The 22,536-nt window shown below is 35.2% G+C and overlaps 1 protein-coding gene across 7 annotated transcripts in view; it reads left to right on the top strand.

Moving 5' to 3' along the window:
* Nucleotides 1-1,295: 1,295 nt before the first annotated feature.
* Nucleotides 1,296-22,536, top strand: part of ZBTB20 (zinc finger and BTB domain containing 20) — a 1,063,249-nt gene continuing 1,042,008 nt past the window's right edge. For 2 of the 7 annotated variants that reach the window (XM_056797122.1, XM_056797130.1), the window contains exons 1-2: nt 1,327-1,357; nt 12,676-12,726. The gene's annotated coding sequence lies outside the window, so the exon portion shown is untranslated. Of the gene's footprint in view, nt 1,358-5,005; nt 12,727-22,536 lie in introns of those variants that run through there. The other 5 variants (XM_056797120.1, XM_056797129.1, XM_056797132.1 and 2 more) reach the window with 3 other exon arrangements.

The raw sequence follows: 22,536 nt of genomic DNA, 5'->3' as shown, positions 1-22,536 counted from the left end.
AGAGAGGTTGCTTTGTCAAGTGTCACAAGGGAGAGAGGCCAGCATTAGGATGAATGACTAGGGCCAGCAATTGTTTGGGGGCGAGTCACCTTAAGTATTTTTATAACATCCCCCCCCCCCCCCCTTCTTCAGATGAGACCAACTTTCCCGCCTGCGTCGCCTCAGCTGCTCGAAAGGGGGCGGTAAAAGGATGAGGGCGAGCTCAGGTCGCCCGTGGAGGCCTCTGAAGGTGACGCCTCCTACTTCTCCTCCGAGCCTGTGGGGGTGAGGGAATGGAGGAAGGGGAAGAGAAATCCGCCAAGGTGCCTAATGCTGCCCACGCCACACAGAGCGAGCTCTCTGGGCCGCCGGCGCCATCTCCTCTCCCCCAATTCTACCCAGCCACCACCGTTGCCGCCTCTGCCACTACCAGTCTAGGGCGACAGCCCCTCCCCCACCGACCTGTCCCTCCTCTTACAGTTCACCGCGCCAGACGGTGGGTAACCGCCGCCTCCGCTGGGGCTTTCCAGCCCGATAGGACCACAGTAGCCCCAGACAGCTGCCTCTCACTGGCCACCTCCTCTGCCCCTCAGTACACATTCCCCATGGCGATTGGTCTAGAGCTACCGTCTGTCACTGGCAGCCCCCGCCCTGCGTCCTGCCTCCACCGCCAGGTCATTTAAGTTTATCACAAATAAATAAATAAAGGAGGAAATAGAAATGCGTAGAAAGTAAAAGCAGCTGAGAGAAGGATTGGGAGGGGGATGAGTGAAGGGCGGGGAAAAGATGGGGGAAATAGACAACCGAACTTGATGGTGTCCAGTCTGACCAATTATAGCCCGATCCCATGCTGTCTGACAGCTTCGTTCAACCAATAACCACCCGTCTCAGGGATCACTGAACAACGAGATGAGCTTGACCTCTCCAGAGTGGGCGAAGACTCCTCTTGGGGGAAGGTGGAAAGAGGCTAAACCAATCATAGATTAGGCTATTTCAAAGTGACGTTACCATACACCAATGAGTTTGTGAAATAGCGGATTGGATCTTTGTTTGCCCAATAGATGGTGATAGGGATGAGCAAAGCAACGGATAGAAGGCGGGGAGGTAGCAGTGGGAGGAGGAAGGAGTAAAAGAGAGGGAGTTGGGAGGGGGGGGGTGTGTGCATTTTGTTTATAGGCGTCACCCTCACGCGGGTCCATTCGTTGTCATTGGCCAAGTGCACTTGGAGTGGCGTGAAGTCTAGCCCATAGAGGGAAGAAGTAGAGGGTTCTCGTCTTCCAGTGGCCAATGCGCGATGTTTACTGAAAAAGTAGGGGCGGGGGAGGGAATGGGGGGGTAGTTTAGGAGTTGAGGAAAGAAGATTAAAGAGCGCGAGGAGGTAACGCCACGAACTCTCATTTGTTGGGGAGAGGGGAGGAGGAGTGGAGAGCCATCCTCGGGGCACTTTCTTTAGCAAGAGGTGGGGCACGGGAGGGAAGAAATGGGATGAGGCGGGGTGTGTGTGTGTCTGTGAATGTGTATGTTGGTGGGAAAGAGTTGCGGCGGCCTGGGAGGGGGGGTACGTTGGGAGTGTGCGCGCGCCCCTCATCCCGCCCCTCGTCCCCCCTCCCCTGTACGCTTGGAACAGTTTCCCGAGGTGAGGGGGAGGGGCACTGCCTGCGGGTCTCCGAGAAGAGGGAGGGGTCTCTCCCAGCTGCAAAGTTGTGGCTCCTTCATTCTGCTCTACTGCTTGCATCTGGAGCTGCCTCTGAGAAGAACAGAGATTTGGGGGGAGGCGCGACAATACTTAGTATCTTGAAATGAGGAACTGCTAGAAAGTGTCTGCCTATTTTTATTTTCAAAAATTCTCTCTCTCTCTCTCTCTCTCTCTCTCTCTCTCTCTCTCTCTCTCTCTCTCTCTCTCTCTCTCTCTCTCTCTCTCTCTCTCTCTCCCCCTTCCCCCCCCCCCCTTCCTTCCTTCCCTCTTTTTCCTTCTCGTCCTCCTTTGGGTTGCATTCGAGGTTTTTGGAGCGCCTCGCCTTCAGCAAACTTGGGTCCATGAGGGCCCACTTCCCTCCCTCCCCCCTCTTAAAGCAGCTGGAATCTCACCACATACTGGAATAGGCAGCCCCGGCTTCGATTCTACAAGTAGAATGGAATAATGGGGCTTTCTTACTTTATTCTTCTATCACTTGACTCCGTAGAAGGCACATACATATGCATATATATGACAAGTGTATGCAGAATTTGCAGTTTTATTTCCCGAAATGTGACCTTTTGGAAGTTAATACTTTTTCTAATCCCTTAATACTTTTCTAACCATATGACTGATTTCTATTCCCCTTCCCAACCTACACACACATACACTCTTTCCCCCCACTCCTTCCCCCCCCCCCCAGAAGCATTTATCCCTTTTAATGATGCTGGGAAAGGCAGGAGGCAGGGATTTTGTAAAAGTTATATTGATAAACACACTTGCACAAACATATGCTAGGCACACACATAAACTATAAACATAAACGAAAAACACAATATGGCCTACATCGACACTACCTAGTGCAGTAATACATCAATCTCACATGCTGAACTGGGTTGAATGGGGTCAGTCGCCAGCTGACAGCTCTCCAATTTAAAGGGGAAAATAAAAGGTGAAGCCGGAAGTGGTTTTGGAGCTTCAAAAGAATTACTCTTGAGAATTAGTACTGACTCATGTTGAACTGAACGTAGAACATACAGGACCACGGTCTCATACAGTTAGACCTGAAAGGGATTTGAGAAATAGTCAACTCCAACCCTTCCCCCCTCCGTTTAAGAGGAACTGATTCATAGAGACCTTAAGAAGCATTTTTTTGACTGACCAGCTATTTAAAAGTCATGGCATTTTTACAAGAGTTAAGATTTCTCATCAGTATTATTTGCTTTCAGCTGAGCAAATTAAGAAGCCACCATATTCAACTCCGAATTTTAAATTGGTGTTAATATTCTATAATTAATGACTTGCCTTGATAGTAAGACAAAAATTTTAAAAGAATACTACAATAAGTGCATGAGGAGTAAATTATTGAAATTATTCTTTTTATGTTAAACATATTAATGTTACGCAGTTTGGGATCTATAGTGTTTAAAATGTTAAATATATGTCACTTGAAAATTAAAAATATTAAATACAGGCAGGCATAGGTACATTTAGGTAAACATTTATAGATGAAGAATAAAATTTTCATAGGCAGCTTTCTGACATAGTACTTGACTCTAAATACCCAAGATATCCTTCAAAAATACTTTTCTGTTTTTATTTTTGCATTACTATTTTAGGTGAAATTATAATTATGGGAGAAAAACAATTTAAGAGGTCTTCAATGAAAACAGAGCTTTTTGATTGGTATTAGTCTTAAAATTTGAAAGTTTTGATCTTAAATCTTCCCTACTCCTCTGCCCTTAACAATAGTCTTCTTTTTAGAAAACTTGGTGTCCTTGGTGAATTGTTGATCATACATTTCAGAGTTCAAGGTTTCAGTGTTAAAATAGTGGAGATATTTTCCATTGAACTTTTATTTATTGTAGAGGGAGAGTTATCCCTTGGGGAAGAAATTTAGAGAAAGTGTGAGTTCTGTAGAAGTTTTTTGTTCAGTTAGACTATTTGGGAAAGGGTGGGGTGGGGGAATTCTTATTTTATATCTTACTAAAACAAAACAAAATCCTATAGTTTGGTTTATGGTAGTCAGCTCTTTTTCATATGGAGATCAGGTAACATGTTTGTGAATATCCATACCCAAAAGTGTATCTCATTTTGTAAGGGAGTAAAACAAGCGATACTTTAAGTAAGGGGGTAAGATTGTAGTTTAAAGCAATTATCTAAAATGTGTTTGCCCATCTTATTCATGTCCAGGAAGAAATCTCTGAACTTAGAGGGACTGACCAGCTGAGATGCTAGTGCTTGAAGACTGCTACCAATAACAAGAAAATTCAAATATTGTTCATTTTAAAATTAGAAAAGCATTGTTCAGTATTTCAATACATGCTGATTGTATTTGCCAAAGTACTTAAAGTACTTAAGAGAAGCAAGAGAAACAAAATACATCTGTCTAGTAGTTTATTTCAAAAATTGAACTCCTAGCTGATGTGATGCCAATATGCCAGTGTATTAGATTGGACTGGGAGTTAGATATTCCTCTTGAAGCGGACAAGTACCTCAACAGTTGTATCTATTAAACTGTTTAACTATGACTCTTTTTGGAAGAAAGGTACATCTTTGGGCAAAGTAGCTTAAAATAAAGTTATTTCATTCCCACATTCACAATCTGAATCTCCAGAAAACCTTCAAGTTAAAATGAATGTCTGGAGAAAAGATTAGAACAGTTGAAAATAATTAGGTAATTTTTCTAAAACAATAGTTAATTTTATTTAAGTGTACATATTAAGGACTTTAAATATACAAAATATACAAAATGGATTATGAATATATGAAGTAAAACTACTTTAGTATGAAAATTATTATTATTTGGGGAATGTAGTAAAGTAATATTTTAGGTGAGGTTTTTAAAGCTAGTAAGTTCTTTGCTTTAGGAAATACAAATTTTTTAAGTGAGAATGAAGTTTTACCATTTGTCCTAGTTTTAAAAAATACATCAGTTATTCCATTTTTAAAAATCTCTAGAGCATCTCAATTTAAAAATCTCAACATTTCTATCATTTTGACTGATATATATCTTTATATATATTTTTAATGTGTATTTGAAATGAATAAAATGTTATTTTTATATAAAATTCTTTGTGTCTTGAAATTTACTGAAAAGCCTTGTGGTTTTAAGAGATACAATTAGAACTAAAATTTCACATTTTTCTTGTTAGAATTTGTTATTGAAAATTTTTCTGAAGAATTAAACCATTAAAAACTTTTCAGTAATGAGTTTATCAAGAAGAGATAGAAATATGTGGTAATTTATAGATAATGTTGACTAAGAGAGGGAAAAAAGAGGCCTGAAAAATGCTTTATTATTTAAACTTTTTTTTTTAAATCTACAAAAGCATTTTGATTGACATTTCACTGTCCATTTGTAATTCAGGAAGAACATACAGAAGATTGTGGCATCATGTTAAATTAATCACTTAATCTTTAGGTATAAAAATCCTAGTTTCTATCAAAAAAGAAACTTTCTGATGACTTGCATATAATAGCATGTGATTAGATACCAAGTTTGTTATTTACAGTAGTGTGTGTCCTGTCTAAAGCAGATTTTTAGATTTCAAATGTAAGGTTTAATTCTTCACTATCTCTCTTTGTCACAGTTGATCTTGTTTTGGAAGTACTAGTTTATGTAACTGAGTATATTTTCAGCTTTTTGGTTGCCTAACTTTACTACATCTCCCTACTATGGAGAACTTGCCTTTTTGTACCTACATGAGATCTCTGTAAATTTAGAAGTAACCACCTCTTCCAAAAAGAGTACATGTTAATGTAATTTAGTGCATTTTGAGGTTGTTCTGGATATTTGTATATACTCTTGCCAACATCTGAAAGCCATAAATAGAGTTGAAAGAAAAATAGATTTAAAACTATTGGAATATCTTGGTTAAGCAATAGATTTTTAAAAGGACAAAGTGAAGGGATATTTAGTATATTGTTAAATAGGCACTTGAAACTAGTAATACCCTATATGAGGATGGTTGATCAATATGTATATTATTAATTAGAAAATAAAAGTTTTCAGTACTGCTAAACAATTCAGATCCTGCTCAGATCCATGAGACAGAATGCAATCAAAATTCCCATGTGACTTGATTTAGCTCATTTTAAGAGTTTCAAAACCTTAATTTGAGCAGCATAACAATTCATTAATTTAATCTTTTAAAATTTTATAGTAATGATTTTTTTGGCTGAAAATGTTGTATTGGGATTTTAGAGAGAGAGTCAACAGGCTTGTACTTCTTTCTCAATTTCAGAATGAAACCTAAAAAATATAGAATATTAAATTTGTAAAAGACTAAGCAATATTTCCTAAGGAAGAAAGAATCAGAGGACCCAAGAAAAAAGTCATAAGACAGAAGTATAATTATATTTATCATTTCAAAAAATAATAAAATAGCAATGGTCAGTTTTCCTGCCTTAATATTCATGTTTCTAAGGTAAGTGAAAAAAATGTGTATAATATATTTCAAATCAATTTTTTGGGGTGTTGCTGGCTAGAGCACAGTAGTTCCTTTGCCAGAGAGACTAAGCTGTGTGAGGACTAACCATCTGTCAAGTGATACAGACAAAGAAAGGTTTAATAACTAGTCCAAAAATTTCACAAACTTGTGAATTACATTGTCATTTTGTTTTGCCCATCAAATTCTTTGTATTGAACATGCCCTGGAACACACACACACACACACACACACACACACACACCCACACCCTCTGTTTTATGAATGAATCCTAAATAAGGTCATTGTGACATGATTTGATATAAATAAAATATTTATTAAAATGTTTTTGAAGTTTTTCATCATGTAAATCATGTTTTCCCATCTTCTAGAAATTCTGTAAGTGACTATACATTGTGAGTTTTTAGATGTCTAAATCTTTTGGTTTAAATGTTCAAACCTTATATTGAAAACCAAATCCTGAGCTGTTTGAAAAAATGTAGCAACAGGAATCCAGATTGCCTGTTTTAGGTACAATATGGTGTGATGTGAAATTGAAACAGCAGATTGGTGAGAAACTTTAGTTTCAAACAAATATAAACTAGTTTGTTTAATGGAGTTATACACAAAACAGTAGTCTCTATTGACAGGGCAACATTGTTCAGAAACTTCCTCCGTTTAGGAGATCATTTTTAGTTTTTGGAGCCATAGGTCTGTGTTTCTAAGACATTGTACTAAAAAGGAAACCTTAATATTTCTGATTGTAATGATATACTTAGATATGGCAGGCTTAGGTATTATTTATAGTGGTGCTAATTATATCAGTAGAAATAGCAATATTAATACTGTTGAGTGTCAAAATCCATACTTGACAGCATGAGGTAAACAGAACCATAGTGAAATAAAGCAGCCAGCCTGGCTCTACTGTCAGCTCATGAATATGTACTTCAGGAAAAATACACACAGTTTGGGATTTGGATGTCCTAATTTAATGTTTTTCTTGCTAACTTGGTACCTTTGATTTTGTTTTTAAGTGTTTACTATTTTCAACCTAAAGATTATATCAAGAGGCAATGAAGATTTTTAGATGAGAAATTTATACATTTTTTTCTTGGATTGTTAAGAACTTCCAGAAATTTAGCCATTCATAGCTAAGTGTGTGCTGTTTATCAGTAACCTTTAATGTAAATGTATCTTCACTTTGATAATAGATTACTGTAGCAAAAGAAAAAATTTTAAGAATGTAGTTGCTCACTATATTAAAAAAAAAGTTCAGCAAAGGTCAATCAAAATTTCTCTAACTGACTTGGTTTTTATGTGGTTTTGATTTAGTTGAAAACTTGTTTGGTGTAAAGTGGTTAGTGTTGGACTTAAAAGTAACCAGTGGAATAAGAAGTCCTTGGTTTAAATCCTACTTATGACATACTAGTTGTAGGACCATGGGTAAATCACTTTAACTTCTCTGAGCCTTATTTCCTCATTTGTAAAATAAATAAGGTTGGATTATATGGTTTCTAAATTTTTTCTAGCTCAAAATTTTATTCCTATATTCTTTTAAAGTTTTCATTACTTTTTGTCTGTCCTTTTGACAGTACAATAATTTAGTCTTGTTTTATTTGGACAAAACTTTAAAAATTTCCAGCAGTTTAATTTGGAGGAGAAACATTTGATATTTCAAGATATTTAACATTGGAATACTGATCCATTTTTATTTATTGACATCTAATTAGACATATTACTTTGTGTTGAATGATACTAGGAATATTTAGTGAAGAAAATGTTTCAAGTCCATTATAAGTCTTTAACCATTAATACTTTATAAAAAGTTTTCAGTTATAGCCTCATGCAAATTTCATGCACATTTTATGCATAATGTAGCTCTGTAAATATCTATACTTGCCTGTTCACAAACTCCTTTAGCTAATAATCTTCTTTAATTCAGCAAGTGTTTATTAAATGTTGCTTATTTTCAAGGTGTTGTTCTAAAGCTTGGGGATACAATGATAAAATTATTCAGTTCTTTCCTTTAAGGAGTTTATAATCCAATAGTAATGCCTCACTTACTGAGTCCTGCCTAGTATACATCTGCAGTTCTTGCATCTGTTCCTCTTTTCTGTTCTCATTGCCATCATCTTATTAAGAGGTCTAATTACCATCCACCTGGACTATTCCAGTATCCGAGTAATACAACTTTCTGCCTCTATTATTCTCTCCAATCTATAGTTTCATAGTGTTGCCAGAATTATCTTTCTTATACACTGATCTGACCATTTCACTTTTCTGTTAAGTAAACTTAAGTGGCTTGCTATTTCATGTAAAGTTTGATGCTTTCAACAATGTGGTGTCCCCCTTACCTTTCCAGACTTATCACATGCTTTGTTTTGTTGTTTACTCTAGGCTCCAGCAAAATTGGACCACTCTGAACAAGCCCTGATCTTTTCTGCCTCCATGCCTTTACTTGTATTGCCTAATGTGACTTGCCTCCTAGATTCACACTTTAATTACTATTCATTTTTAAAAACTCAACTCCAATGCCAACAATTCTATGAAGCCATCTGTGATTCCCATTCCTTATTACAACCTTGCCTCTTATAACCTCACAAAGCACTTTGTTTTCCAGTTTTGTACTTGCATAATATGTTGTATTATAATTATTTGTTTTTCTATCATTCTCCATTAAAATGTAATCTCTATTAGGATAGACGTCTCATCTCCACTTCTACTACCACAGTGCTATAAACCCATAAGCATTTAATGAACATTTGCAGAATGAATGGAATGGGCATGTCTAAAACTGAGTATGATACAAAGTAGAAAGTAGCAAGAGCAAAGGAAAAGCCAAAATATTATAAGGATATTTGTGATAGAAGCAACCATTTGAGAAAGGAGATCCCTGTTAATGAAGAAATGTATTAAAAATGAATTAAAATAATATGAACAATTAGAACCTAAGAAAACCAGATAAAGGCCTATTTCCCAAAAAGAATCCTCTGGACTATTGGTATAGCTTTCTAGTGGCCTTTCCTCCAAGCTCTAAACTATATTCTGCAAAGTTGCCAAATTGATATTTCTAAAAGCATAGTCCTTACCATTGTCGCTGCTTTTTTCAAAACGCCTTTGTAGCTTCCTATTGCCTCCAGAATAAAACAAAAAGTCCTCCTTTTTCTCATTTAAAGCTCTTTGAAATCTGGCTTCAGTCTATATTTCTAGGCTCCTTTCATATTACTCTCTTTAATGCATTCTGCTTTCCAGCCAAAAGAGTCTACTCTATTTCTCTAACATTCCATCTCCTGCCTCCAAGGTTTTGCTCTTTTTTCTTACCTATTCTTGGAACCTTCGTATAAGGCCTCATTAAAATGTCAGCTCCTACTTTGGGACCTTTCCTAATCCTCTGAAGTGCTCCTCTTCCCTATTTACTTTGTATTTACTTTATATATTTTTCTCTATATTTTATGTGTATCTGTATACTTGTTGTTTTGTTATGGTAGACTATAAACTCCGTGAGTAGTTATTGTTTCTTTTTTTTTCCTTTGTAATCTTTGTAGCCTCATCCCCAAAGTATAATACTTGTCATGTAGTAGGTTCCTCCCAAATGCTTTTGAATTAATCTTTTAAAATTTTCTTGATATGCAAGTTTAGTCTAAGAAAAAGGCTTTCCCACTTTTTAAAAGAAAAAATAAAGGTAATTTGACTAGATTGTGTTGAATTATATTCTCAAAGAGATTCTAGTATTTAGTAATTATAATGTTGAATTGATAATTGATATAAAGTTAAGAAATGGAGGGACACATACCTGGTTCTTTTGGTACTTGCTAGAAAAGTCCATGATTGGCAGCAGCAATCATACTTTAATAACAGAGGTGAGCTGCAGAAAGTGGAATAGAGGCAGATAAGAGCTCTGGAACAGGGAATGGGGTGATGAAGGGAGGTAGCCTGGGGAAGAAGATGGGGAGGGAAAGAGGCAGAGAGTATCACTCACATAACCAACTGTGGATTAGAGTTGGGAGCTCTAGGCAGTATGGACTCCATGGATATGAAGAGTACTGGGGAAGGAGGATAGTTTCCAGCCCTATTTTTATATGATTTGGGAGGAAATAGAGCAGCATTTATTTTTGCTACCTTGGGGTTAGTTCATTAACAGATCCAAATCAACCCAAAGTTATTGTTTGAACTTCAAAGTCATCATCTCAAAGTAATCAGCACCTTTTTTGATGTTCTATTGGTTGAGAACTATGGTGGTCTGGATTTTATATGGAATTTACATATAAGACCAGAAGCCTTAGCAAACAATGCCTAAAAGGTTTCTTCTGATTTAGCACATATTTCTAAGATGTGAATTTTAGTTAAAATATGATACAATTGGTAAATTATGCTACTTTGATCTTAGGAATGATTTATAGGGACTTTCAGGTTCTCCTTTGTAATCTCATTTTCTGCTAAAAGTTATTATCTAGAAAGAGAGGGAATAGTCAGGGGGAACAGAATAAGATACAGTTTTATAACAAATGTTTTAACATTTTATTTCTGATTTTATATTACATTCTTCCTAGATTGAGTTAAGTAGTGAGGAAGGACAGTGAAATAGGCACAACATTTTGAATTTTTATTTTGGTCAAAAGATTTTGCAGTGAATTTGGCTTAAATGATCTTGTTGTTTCTAAGCATCCTATCCAGGACTATGAAATAGAAGGGTTATAGTGTAAGTCTTATGCAACTATTTAGAGGGTTGTATCTTTCCGTTTAGTTCAGCAAATTCAACAAACATTTATTATGCTGTAAATATATAATACAAAATCATTCTGATTAGTACATCAGAAAGGTGCAAGTATTATCTAAGGTCCACTGGAGAATGTTACTGATAAAGAAGGCAATCAGAGAAATGTTCTCACAGATGACTTTTGAGGTAGATTTTACATAGGTGATATTTAGATATTCCTTTGGTTTTGTAAAGCTTTTTACATACATTTTCTCATTTGATTTTCTTAACCCTGTTGGAGGTACTACTTTATTTTGTTCCCTGTTTGTTGATGAGAAACTGAGATTCACTTAGTGAATTCATTTAGACTTTCTTTGGTTACATAGCTAATCAGTGTTGGAGAGCCTTTAAATGCAAAGTTTAGTACACTCTCCATTATATCACAAAGACAAAATACGTGGAAGTAATAATATAAAGAATGTTTTAAGCACAGGAGTAGCATAAGGTAGTAGAATAGTCCTAGTCATGATACTTACTGTACTACTTACATCAACATTTCATTTCCATTTACATAGGCACTGATACGAGATTATACTAAATCTAATGATTGCTTTTTGATGGTCCCTACTTCCCCATAGCTGTTTAATGGAGTGTTAAGAGCACTAGTCACAAAGGTTTCTTGGATTAGCAAACTTAAGTGGAAGAAAGATACCTTAAATAGCACTGAGAGGAGCCAGTGTGATTTGGTAGGCCATTATTAATTGATTCTTCACTATTTTTAAAAAATCCTCAAGATATTTGAACCAATTTCTGCTGCTTTGTCATATTAGCCAAATTCAGCATCCACTTAGCAGCTTAATGTACATTCTGTAAACAAATAAACTTTTCTGCATACTAAAGTCTTCAGAGATCAGTGGGAAAGCAATTCTTGTGTATTTCATTAAAACATCCTTTGAATTGCCACATTTAGTCATTACTGCTGGGTATAGGTAGCATGTTCAAAATTGTTTTGACTCCCAAGTTGCATTCAAGGTGCTTGTATAGCTCATCTTGGTGACATCATCTGCCTCATTTGTTGTGAGTGAGACATAGATATCCTTTTTTTTTTTGTTACTCCAGTCTCAGTGTACCATAAATATGACCAAAAATGTGTGTTTAAAATTATATTTAAGCCAGTATGTGGCCTTTTGTTTTTTGTTGTTAGCACAGTGCTTTATGCATAATGGCAGGACTCTTGTAATATGATCTTTTTTGTTTTGTTTTGTTTGAAAAATGTAAGTGCATCCACAGCATTGACTTTGTAAACTTTTAAGCTAAAATTACACTGTTTTGATGTTACTGTACAAATTTTCAAATGCCCTGGCAAATTATTTTTGTTTATAGATTGTACCGTGATGTTCATCTTTTGGTCGTTTGTTCCTCTGAGATACTTTTGAGTGTGACTGTTTTAAAATGTCTTAGAAATTAAGGAGTTTTACAAAGGGCTTGTAAAGCCCTTAGAATTTACAAGCTCCATTTTCTTTTCCTGTATAACTGGAATAATAATACTTAAATTACCTACTTCATCAGGTTGTTGGGAAAGCATTTTGTAAAACAAACTTAAAGCACTGTAGAAATGTCAGTCATTAGGTAAATTCCCATGCTGGCCAGCAGATAAGTCCAAAAAAGTAGGTGATGCCCACTGGGGGAGCCTGGATTGCCAAGAAGTCTTTTTTACTTGGTAGGAAATAGGGAGCGATTCAGCTATTGGCTAGAGAAGAAACCTTCCCAGATTTATGTACATGCAAGATTATTTAACAGTGGTTTGAAGTGGTTTGTGCATAAAGTGAAGATAAGAAAACCTATTAGGAGATTATTATAAAGTTCAGATGTTTACTAATGAAGGCCTCTTCTAGGTTTGGAACCATAGAGAATGAAAGAGGATGAATTCAAAAGATCAAAAGGAGGTAAGATTGATAGGACTTGGCAACTGATTGACTATGATATAGATAAGGGAGATGGAAAGAAAACACAAAGTCTTCTGGACATAGAGAGAATGAGATGATCACTTGAAAAAAGTCACACAGTATTTTTTATGCTTTATTAATCATACCTCCAATTATTAAATTACATTTTTTATCTTTGTTCTTTTATTCATGTTTTCTATTTTATTTTTTGTTATTTATTATTATTTTATGGTGAATGACTATGAAGAGGGACATTCAGAAAGGGAAAAGTTACCAGAAACTTTTATTTTGCTACAAATGACCTTCCCAACTGGAGAATACTTTAAATTATAGTATTTTGCCTAGATATTAGTGCTGACTCTAATCCTGAATTTTATAAATGCCTCGAAAGATATGGTGAAATCTCCATTTTAGTTAGTGAAACATCTGACCTATGACCAAAATGTAGGGAGGGAGAAAGAGGCATATGAGTTTCAATATGGCCAAAATTAGGGGAAAATGAATCCTAATTTTAATTATAGGAGAATAACTGTGTCCTATCAGTTATCATCTAGGAAACTGATTTAGAGGGCATTGTAAGTCCTGGGTTCTGTTGTCTTTAAAACAATAAATACCTTCTGAACATTTTCAAGAATGATAATGGAAACAAAACAAAATTTAAAAATCTCTATACACTAAACCAGAAGAAAACCTTACCTGAAATATTGGGTATTATTCTGGTGTTTTTAAGGTGTTTTTAACTTAAAGACAAAAAAAAACAAGTTGGAGAAAATTCACAGAAGGATAATTAAAATGTGAAAATGTGAAAAAGTATGAAATGGAGATAATATTACTCTTGAAGCAAAGGTTAAAAAGTTTAGGACTTCTGGGGCAGCCCACCAGGTGGCTCAGTGGATAGAAAAAGGTCTGGAGACAGGAGATCCTGGTTCAAATGTGGTCTTAGACACTTCCTAGCTATCTGACCCTGGGCAAGTCACTTAACTCCAGATGCCTAGCCCTTACTGCCTTGAAACCAATACTTAGTATTGGTTCTGAGATAAAAGATAAGAAGATAAAATCTGGAGTACTTTTCCACTTCCTTCTCCAGATTATTTTACAGAGAAAGAAACTGAGGAATAGAGTTGACTTGACTTGGATCACATAGCTAATAAGTGTCTTAAGGCCAAATTTGAACCCAGAAGATGGGTCTTCCTGACTTCTGGCCTAGTGTTCTTATCTATTGTGCTACGTAGCTGTCTCCAAACATTAAGTGCCTACTATGTGTCAGACACTTCTAGGTTCTGTGGATTCAAATACAAAAATGAACATGCCATCAAGGAGTTTTATCAGAAATAAATCATATAGGATATAGAAGTCAAACAGAGCAAGTAAGACAAAACTAGGTAAATAGAACAGAAATAAATGCACCATTACAAAAGGAAATGAACCTTGAAACTTAAGAGAAACCTACCCAACTATTAGTTCTTTTACTTAGGAAGAAAAAGTCATAGTGACTGGCAATTTAACATCCATAGAAGATCATAACCAAACAGTAAGTCCTACCCCCAACTTCTATCATACTAGAACTGGAGTATATTGAGGGTAAGTAAGAGGAAAAAGTATTTAATGAATTAATTTATGTAGGAAACTTATAGAATTTGTTGCCCCAAGAAATGGTAGAAGTAAAAAAAATATATGTAGCTTCAGAAAACATTTTAACAAGTCTGTGGATGATGAATTAAATTTATAGAATATGAAATAATATCCTATATTGGGAAAAATGTCAGCAGAGGCAAGGTTCATGTCATATTCTACCTTTGACATGTTGTAATGTTGGGAAGCCACTTTATTTCTCTGAGCTTTAGTTCAGATTATTTATCTGCAAACTTTGGATAATAATACATGCATTAGTATAACTCATCCAAAAGGTGGTTGTGAGGAAAGTGCTTGCAAACATTAAAACTTAAAAGTTTTTAAAAATATAATTCAATTTTCACATAGCTAATTCCAATGCTTTGTTTCTTTTTAATAGAATATGTGTTTAAACCACATATTTCTATTACTAATAGTAGACACAGATGAACAATACAAACTACAGTAAATCTATACTAATTTAAATTGTTTTTGATGAAGCCAATCTGAGTTGATGAAAAATCTTAATTATAGAATAAAGAAATGCTTAGTTATTAAATACTTTCAAATACTAAGAAGACATTTTCAAGTAGACATACCTGCAATGAGTAAAATCCATTATATATGATATATTGGTTTCTTATAAATATGTTAAACGTTACCTTTGCAATATGTTATAATCATTTATGTGTTTAGCAAATTCTTATTTATATATAGGCTAAAGAGAACTAAAAACTATGTAAGCCAAATTTTATTTGTCTGAATCATAATTCAAATTAAAGTTTTAACTTATCAATTATATAATTATAGCTTTGGGGCAAAATTATTTTATTTCCCTATATTACTATGAACTTTGAATCTTTCAAATAGCACTTTTCCTTTGACTGGTAGTTGGACTAGCCATACTGTCCTCATACCATCACTCCATAGATGTCATGTCTTCTTTGTGAATATCTAAATGTGCCAGTATTTCTTCCAGTCTTATTATTTGTGTTATTTTTCTTCAGCTACTTCTTTGAAAAGTAATGCACTTTAGAGATCATTTCAAGCACTTCGTATGAATCTATTCCAGCAGTACATACTATGAACTTAATGTTTGTCTTCAGATTATGCAAATTTCATTTTAGTCATGACACATTTTGCTTTAAGTTTGGCAATACTTTATTATTTGCTTTGTTGACACATGAATACTATTGTGGCACCTACATGCTTATCAACAGCTTTGATGACATTTTAGCTCTCTTTATTTACTTTGAAAACTAAACACTTAACTACCTTTCTTTTTCTGTGGAATGTTTGCAAGAAACTAAAGACCCCAGCAATCTGGACTAATGTCTTGAGAGCAACATAGCCTTTTTTTAGTATGGTAAAACTGGACAGCATCTCCTAACACAGCTGCTCAGCAAATCATTCTTTGGGCCTCTCATTCCGCTATACCATGACACCAATTCTGTTTATTGATTACTCTTTGCACAGTAGGAGAAATCATCTATATACAGTCAGTCACTGTTTATCTCTCCTAGATGGCTGTTGAATCTTAGAGTATTATATGGAATTTCTAATTTTTACAGATATTCACATGACTTCCTTTAAAGTACAAACCTAGTTTGGCTTAATTTCATGGAAATGACTCAGTTTTATAAATAAATTTCTAAGAAACTAATCAGATATTAGATACTGCATTTATGGAAAACTGGCTTTCTCTAAAATATTCTTTGTTTGCACCTTCTCCAGTTGAGGTTACTATTTGTTGCTCTTTTCCACACAGAGGAAAAAAAATAAAATGACATACTTTGTGCCCTCCTGCTACTATCAGACCTTCCCTCATCAACTGTGATTCAGCAACATTTCTTTTACTCTGTCCAGATCATTGCTGTTGTTATCTTCTGTGTTCCAGGTCATGCTTCCTTAAGAAGTTAAGCATTTGATTCAGATGGTTCCTTCCTCTCAACCTGAACACCTACCCTTCTTTTGGGGGCTTCAGTATTGATATCCCTTTAAATACCTTGACCTTTTAGTTAATCATCCACCTACACTCCCAAGATACACCTCTGGTAGTCACACTTTGTCTTCATCTAAAGTGTTTTACTTCCTGTGAACTGAACAGCAGTTCTTTGGATAGTAATCTCTGTCTTTTCATTTTCCCCTTTGCCTCATTCCTATTCGTTATCTTCACTATGACTTCTAATCTTCTCTGTCTTTATAGCTTATTATACTTTTTCTGGACCCACTTTCCTCCCTTGGTCATCTTTTTAAACTAATTTTAGCAGGTTTTGTGACCATTTTATTCTCTGATACTCCTTAACCCGATATTATTCTCATCATTTACCTTTTCCAGTCTTACTTTTGAGTTATAAAACACTTTTGGCTAGAGGAAGCCATAGGGTACTCCCAGCTGACCCAAATACAAATTTGGGCCCTAATTATTACATGTTAGTTCTTTTTTTATTCCTAAAATCACTATCATACTTTTCAATAGCAAGTGTTTCTAATCTCCTTTGCTAGTTGCTCCAGCAATACTCTACTATGCCCACTCTTTTAGTAGAGAAATCAACTCCTACTATATTGAAAAAAGACATCAATTCTGACTTTCCCTATGTCCTCTACATCTCAGCAGATCAAATGAGATAAAAAAGGATAAAAAGCCCCTTTGCTAACCTTCGAAAGTACTATATAAATTCTACCTCTTATTATCTTTTTACCACTTCAGCCATCCTTTCTTCCTTTATTGCAATCTAAAAGGTTGAGATGGACCTGCTCCTGAACTGCTCCACTTTTGCATTTGATTTTTTTATGCCTTCTGTCCAGGAGCTTGTTTCACCTCTTATTACTGTTCTCTCTTATCTTTAGTCTTTCTTTATCCATTTACTCTTTGCTACCTAGAAACATACTTGAGTCTCTTCCATCTTTTAAAAAATTCACTTAACCCTGTTATGTAAATCTACACTTCTTTTCATTGCTAATCTAGAAAGATTTGTCTACTTTCATTACCACCACTTTTTCACTTCCTTCTTTTTTTGTTGTTTCTTTAAACTCTGGCTTCCTACCTCACCATTTGTTTGAAACTGCATATTGAAGGTTGCAAGTGATCTTTTAAATGCTAGATTCATTGATCATTTCATATTTCTGAGGAGGCTACTACACTCTTTATTGTCATCTAATTTCATCAACTTGAAGTCATCTTTTACACTTCCTTTTTTTCTCCTCTTTCCTCTCCTCCTATATCCAGCCAGTTAGCAAGTGTTGGTTCCATGAAAAGAATGTTGGATTAGTATTCGGAGGACTGGGTTTGAGTACTTTGTACTATAAACAAATCATTCAGATCCTTCATCTATAAGATGAGGAGATTGGATTACATGACATCTAAAGACCTCTCTAGTTCTAAATCTGATTCTTTTGATTCAAAATCTCCCTCTCATATCAATCCCCTTTTCTCAACTCACAGACACTAGCCTAATGCATGTTTTGTTTTTTTTTTAACTTCTCACCTTTTAATAGCCTTGGAACTTGTCTTTCTGTCCCTCTTTATGCCTTTCTCTAATCTATTCACATAGTTGCCAAAGACACCAACATACTCTTCCTAGCATAGGTCTGACTATATCACTTCATGCTACAAAACTTTCAGAAGCATCTTACTACTTATGGGGTAACTACTTAGCTGTGAGTTCATTTCTTTCTGCGATCTATCTCCAATTTACCTTTCTAGTCTTATGTCATTATACTCCTTCGTGCACCTTTTATGTACTAGCCAACATGTATACTGTTAACTGTTCCATGAATACAGCTTTCTTTTTCTTTCTTCTGCATTCTCTTAAGCCATCTCAGATCTCTGGATGTACTTATTCTTCCTTGTATGTCAAAGTCCTAATCTTAGGAAGTCTCAGTTCTGGAGCTACCTCCTCAAAGAAGTTTTTCTTGATTTCTCCCAGTTCTCTACTTAACATTTTCCTTGAACATTTTTATCTTTCTTTTGCCCCCTTTATTCCTTACCTTAAATTATACCAATTTGTGTATGTATTGTATCACTCCAGTGAGATGGAAGATCCTTGAAGACAAGTAGCTTATTCTTTTTTCTCCAAGCATGCACAGACACATGGCCATTCTTAATAAGCGTCTGTTGAATTGAATTGAATGTCACCCTTCATGCATATGGATAGCAAAAAAATATATAATTGAAATATGAATAATATACAGGGTGGCCTTATTTAATCTACAATGTAGGAAGAATGTTTGTCTCTATAAAACAATGTATATTTTTTATTGGGAAACATAAATGTTTAGCTGAAATCTTTGTCTACTAATTCTGAAGCTACAACCTCATTTATAGCTGTTTCTAAAACAAAGGATTAATTATAGTCTAACATAATTAAAACTGAGGATTACATCAAAGCTTATTTTAAATGATTAACATCTATAAGTATATATAGGATCTATTCATCCATGTGGTACTTTTCTTTATGAAGAGAAACAGAATACACATGCTGTTGTTTTTTAATATATAGGAATATACTTTGGAGAAAAACTCATTTTTCTGGAGTATTTGGAATGATAAGTATAGGAAAAGGTATTTTAACAATTAAGGTACTCTCTAATATTCATACATAGATTTTCTCTTTTGGATCTGCCCTTGGAAAATAGGAAAGTTTTCTCTTTCTTGGACAGTTATAGTTTCCTTCAGCTAATTTTTAGTAACCTGTTACCAGGAGTTTGAAAAATCCTTTGGACTCCAGTATAGGAGTTTTTCATTTTGGCAGTCTGGTGAATCCCATGGACTCTTTCAGAATAAGATTTTTAAATGCATAAAATAAAATGCATAGTATTACAAAGGAAGCCAATGGTTAATAATGAAATTTTTATGAAATTTAAATGAAAATTTTAATTTCATCCCATTTAATTTCACAGACCCTTTAATTTTTACCTACAGATTTGGGTTTTTTTTAACCCCATCTTGAGAATTCCTGCTGTATATTTCAGATGAAATTATCATCTACACACTATAAACAAATGAAATCTAAACATTATGAATACCAGGTTAATAAAGACATTAACCATAACCTCAGAATTCCCTAATATAATTCCTTACACATTTAGAAGTTTATAAGTACCTATTGATTTGATTTCATATGTTGAGTGCATGAGCAATTGTACCTAGATGGATCTGTGATCTCATTTAGTTCAGCTAACCCCTATATTGCTATAGATTCTTGCCTTTATATTTTCCTACCAAGTGATTATGATGATGATGATTATCCATGTCATTTTATAAATCGTCCTTGGAAAAGTATACTTGAAGTCTTCATTTAGTTCTTTTAATGTCTTGGGGTACCAATTCATTTCTCACAATATGTCCATTTTTATTCCTTATTTCTTCCTGATGTAAGGGGTTTTTATAAAAGGTTGAACTGGATTATTCAAGAGTAGGGTTGCCAGGAATTTTATGAAATTCCAAAGAGATTTAATTTAACAATTTATTTATAAAATATAGAAAGTGTGAAAGTAAGAAATTATGAGAGAAGATAGGGTAAGATATCTAGCCCAAGTACTAAGTATTTTGCTCCAGCCCTGGGCTCAACCCAGGCAGGGCTAATTAGTCCTTAACTGGAGGGGCCTCAACCTTGAGGACCTGGGAATGCAGGGAGCCTCTCTCAAGAGGGTAGGTCTCTCCTGAGGCTAGTCCCTTCAGAAAATCCAGGAAAGGAGTCAACCTTTTTCACTCACCATGTATCAGCCAAAGGGAAGCAGTCTGAGATCTCAAGCCCGAGCTCATCCACTCCAAAGTCAAGTTGAAGACCAAATGACCAAAGTCCCCTCACAGGAAGTTCTTGGCGTTTTTAAAGATTATTCCTTTTTGTCACTTCCTGTGACTTTCTTTCATTTGACATGTACCAATTACAGTTAAAGCTTTGCTTAGGACTGCCCAGGGGGTAATTGGTCGATTCTGAATCATCACCCACTATTGCACATGTGGGTCACAGACCTCCCCCACTCAAGTCTGAGTGGTGTGTATAGGCTTTTGGTGATTAAATCTAAAAATGGGCAGGGGAGAGTTAATTTAATCTTCACACTACATGATAAGCCCACCTAGATTCCCAGAATCAAGAGAAATAGAGACATGAATAGAAAGGGAAAAAACGATTAGGGCATTAATGGAAGGAAAATGGAAGAAGTCATATTGTATGAAGTTATACCTTTATATTTCTGTGTTTATTTCCTTATATTCAAAATGGTGATATTTGCCTTGTTTATTTCAAAGGGGTTACTATGATGATTAAGTAAAAACTATATGCCAAAGTAACATGAAAACTATAATGCATATAAAATTCAAAGAATTATAGTGATAATGAAAACTTTTCTGTACTCAGATTCATCTCAATGGAAGTCTGCAAAGATGAAAATAAATAGAAAAAACAATGTCTCAATAGTAATAATGTCAAAATCTAAGATAAAATAATGGGATGCATAGGAAGGACATGATATTCTGGATCTTTGGAATGCTTTTGCCCCAAAACACTGGTGACCTACACACACACACACACACACACACACACACACCCCAATTATCAATGTAAATTGATTACCTAATGACTGATGACCTCTTTTTTTTTTCCAGTCTAGGAATCTTGTTGTTCAGGGAGTTTGGGGCCCTTTTTAACATGTATGGGCATCATGATGACTTAACAAATAGCCTTGGAAACTTCTAGAACAGCTTTGATTTTTGTTATTATATGTCAAACTTGCAAACTATAATTTATAGCACCAGTTCTTTTAATGGTGAATATGTATAACATAAGCATCTGAAGTAGCTAAAACTTTGCCATTCTTGAGGTCATAGACATCTTTTCTTTGCCACTTATTAATTCTGCCAAAATATTTTCTTTAATCAAAAAATCCTTAAGATAATGATTTTAATTGCGCCAAAGCAAAAGGGTAAACATTTCCAGAGTTCAATTTCAAAAAAAGGCAGATATATATGTAAATTTGTTTATATATATACATGCACACATTTTTCTAGATCCTAGGTTATTAAATACATTCATAGCACATGAAACATGGTACCTCCAGCCTTTGGCTCATGAGTATTTTATTAAAATGCATTAAGATATTCAGATCTTTTCAAGAATTTTAGCTTTATTCTTTTTATCATCCATACCTTGACAAATATCAACCTTCAATTACTCTCACCATCTCCTTCCTTCATTCCTACTCATATGGTGCTAAAAGGAGCTAAACTAAGTCATGGTACCTGATGATTGAAATTCAATACAAATTATTTTATCTGATCCCAGCTGGGCCTTATAATAAAGCAATCATTATATTCCTACCTAATTGATTCTCTGTAACATATACCCATAGCAGTAATTTCAGACCTGATCTCTTCTCAAGCTTCTCAAACTAACTCCAATTCCCACTATTTCAGCAGAGAAACTTGCCTCATACTTTATGGAGAAAATAAAGATCACTCCTGGCAAGTTACATCTTCTCCCTTTATATCTCAAAACATCTTGAAATCATCCTCAGTTCTTTTTCCAATTACTCTTGCCTCTAATGAAAATGTAGCACTTCTCTTCACCAAGGCCAAACCCTCTACATTATTATATCCCTGGTCCCATCCTCACCCATCTTGCCACCACCACCACCACAGTAATTTCCATCCCCTCTTACCCCTAATCCTCTCTTCAATTTTCCCCATTTCCATCCTACCTGCAAACATTGCAAGGTTTCCACCAATTTTTTTTTAATCCTTACTTTCCAACTTAGAATCAGTACAGTGTATTTGTTCTAAGGCAGAAGAATGGTAAGGGCTAGGCAAAGGGGATTAAGTGACTTGTTCAGTGTCACACAGGGAGTGTCTAAGGCCAGATTTAAATCTAGAACCTCCCATTTCTAGGCCTGGTTCTCAATCCACTGAATCTACCACTTAGCTGCCCCCTCCCCAGTTTTCAAAAAAGAAAGAAAACCAACCCTTTGCTTCATCCTACCATCCCTTCAAGCTAGCATCCTATATCTTTCCTCCCTTGGGTAGCCAAGTACTTAGAAAAATCAAATTATTCTGCTTGTCTCCACTTTTCCTACCCTCCCTTCCCCCACAGTCACAAAGGTTATGAAATAACATAATACTACTCATAAAGCTAATGAAAAGGTGGGGTTAAAGAGGAAAAATCCATTCTTATATAACCCAAATTCTTGGGACACAAAGAT

The sequence above is a fragment of the Monodelphis domestica genome, chromosome 4, assembly GCF_027887165.1.
Source record: "Monodelphis domestica isolate mMonDom1 chromosome 4, mMonDom1.pri, whole genome shotgun sequence".
Lineage (NCBI taxonomy): Eukaryota > Metazoa > Chordata > Mammalia > Didelphimorphia > Didelphidae > Monodelphis > Monodelphis domestica.
The sequence above is the reverse complement of the archived record's forward strand: the minus strand, read 5'-3'. Positions and strand labels throughout refer to the sequence as shown.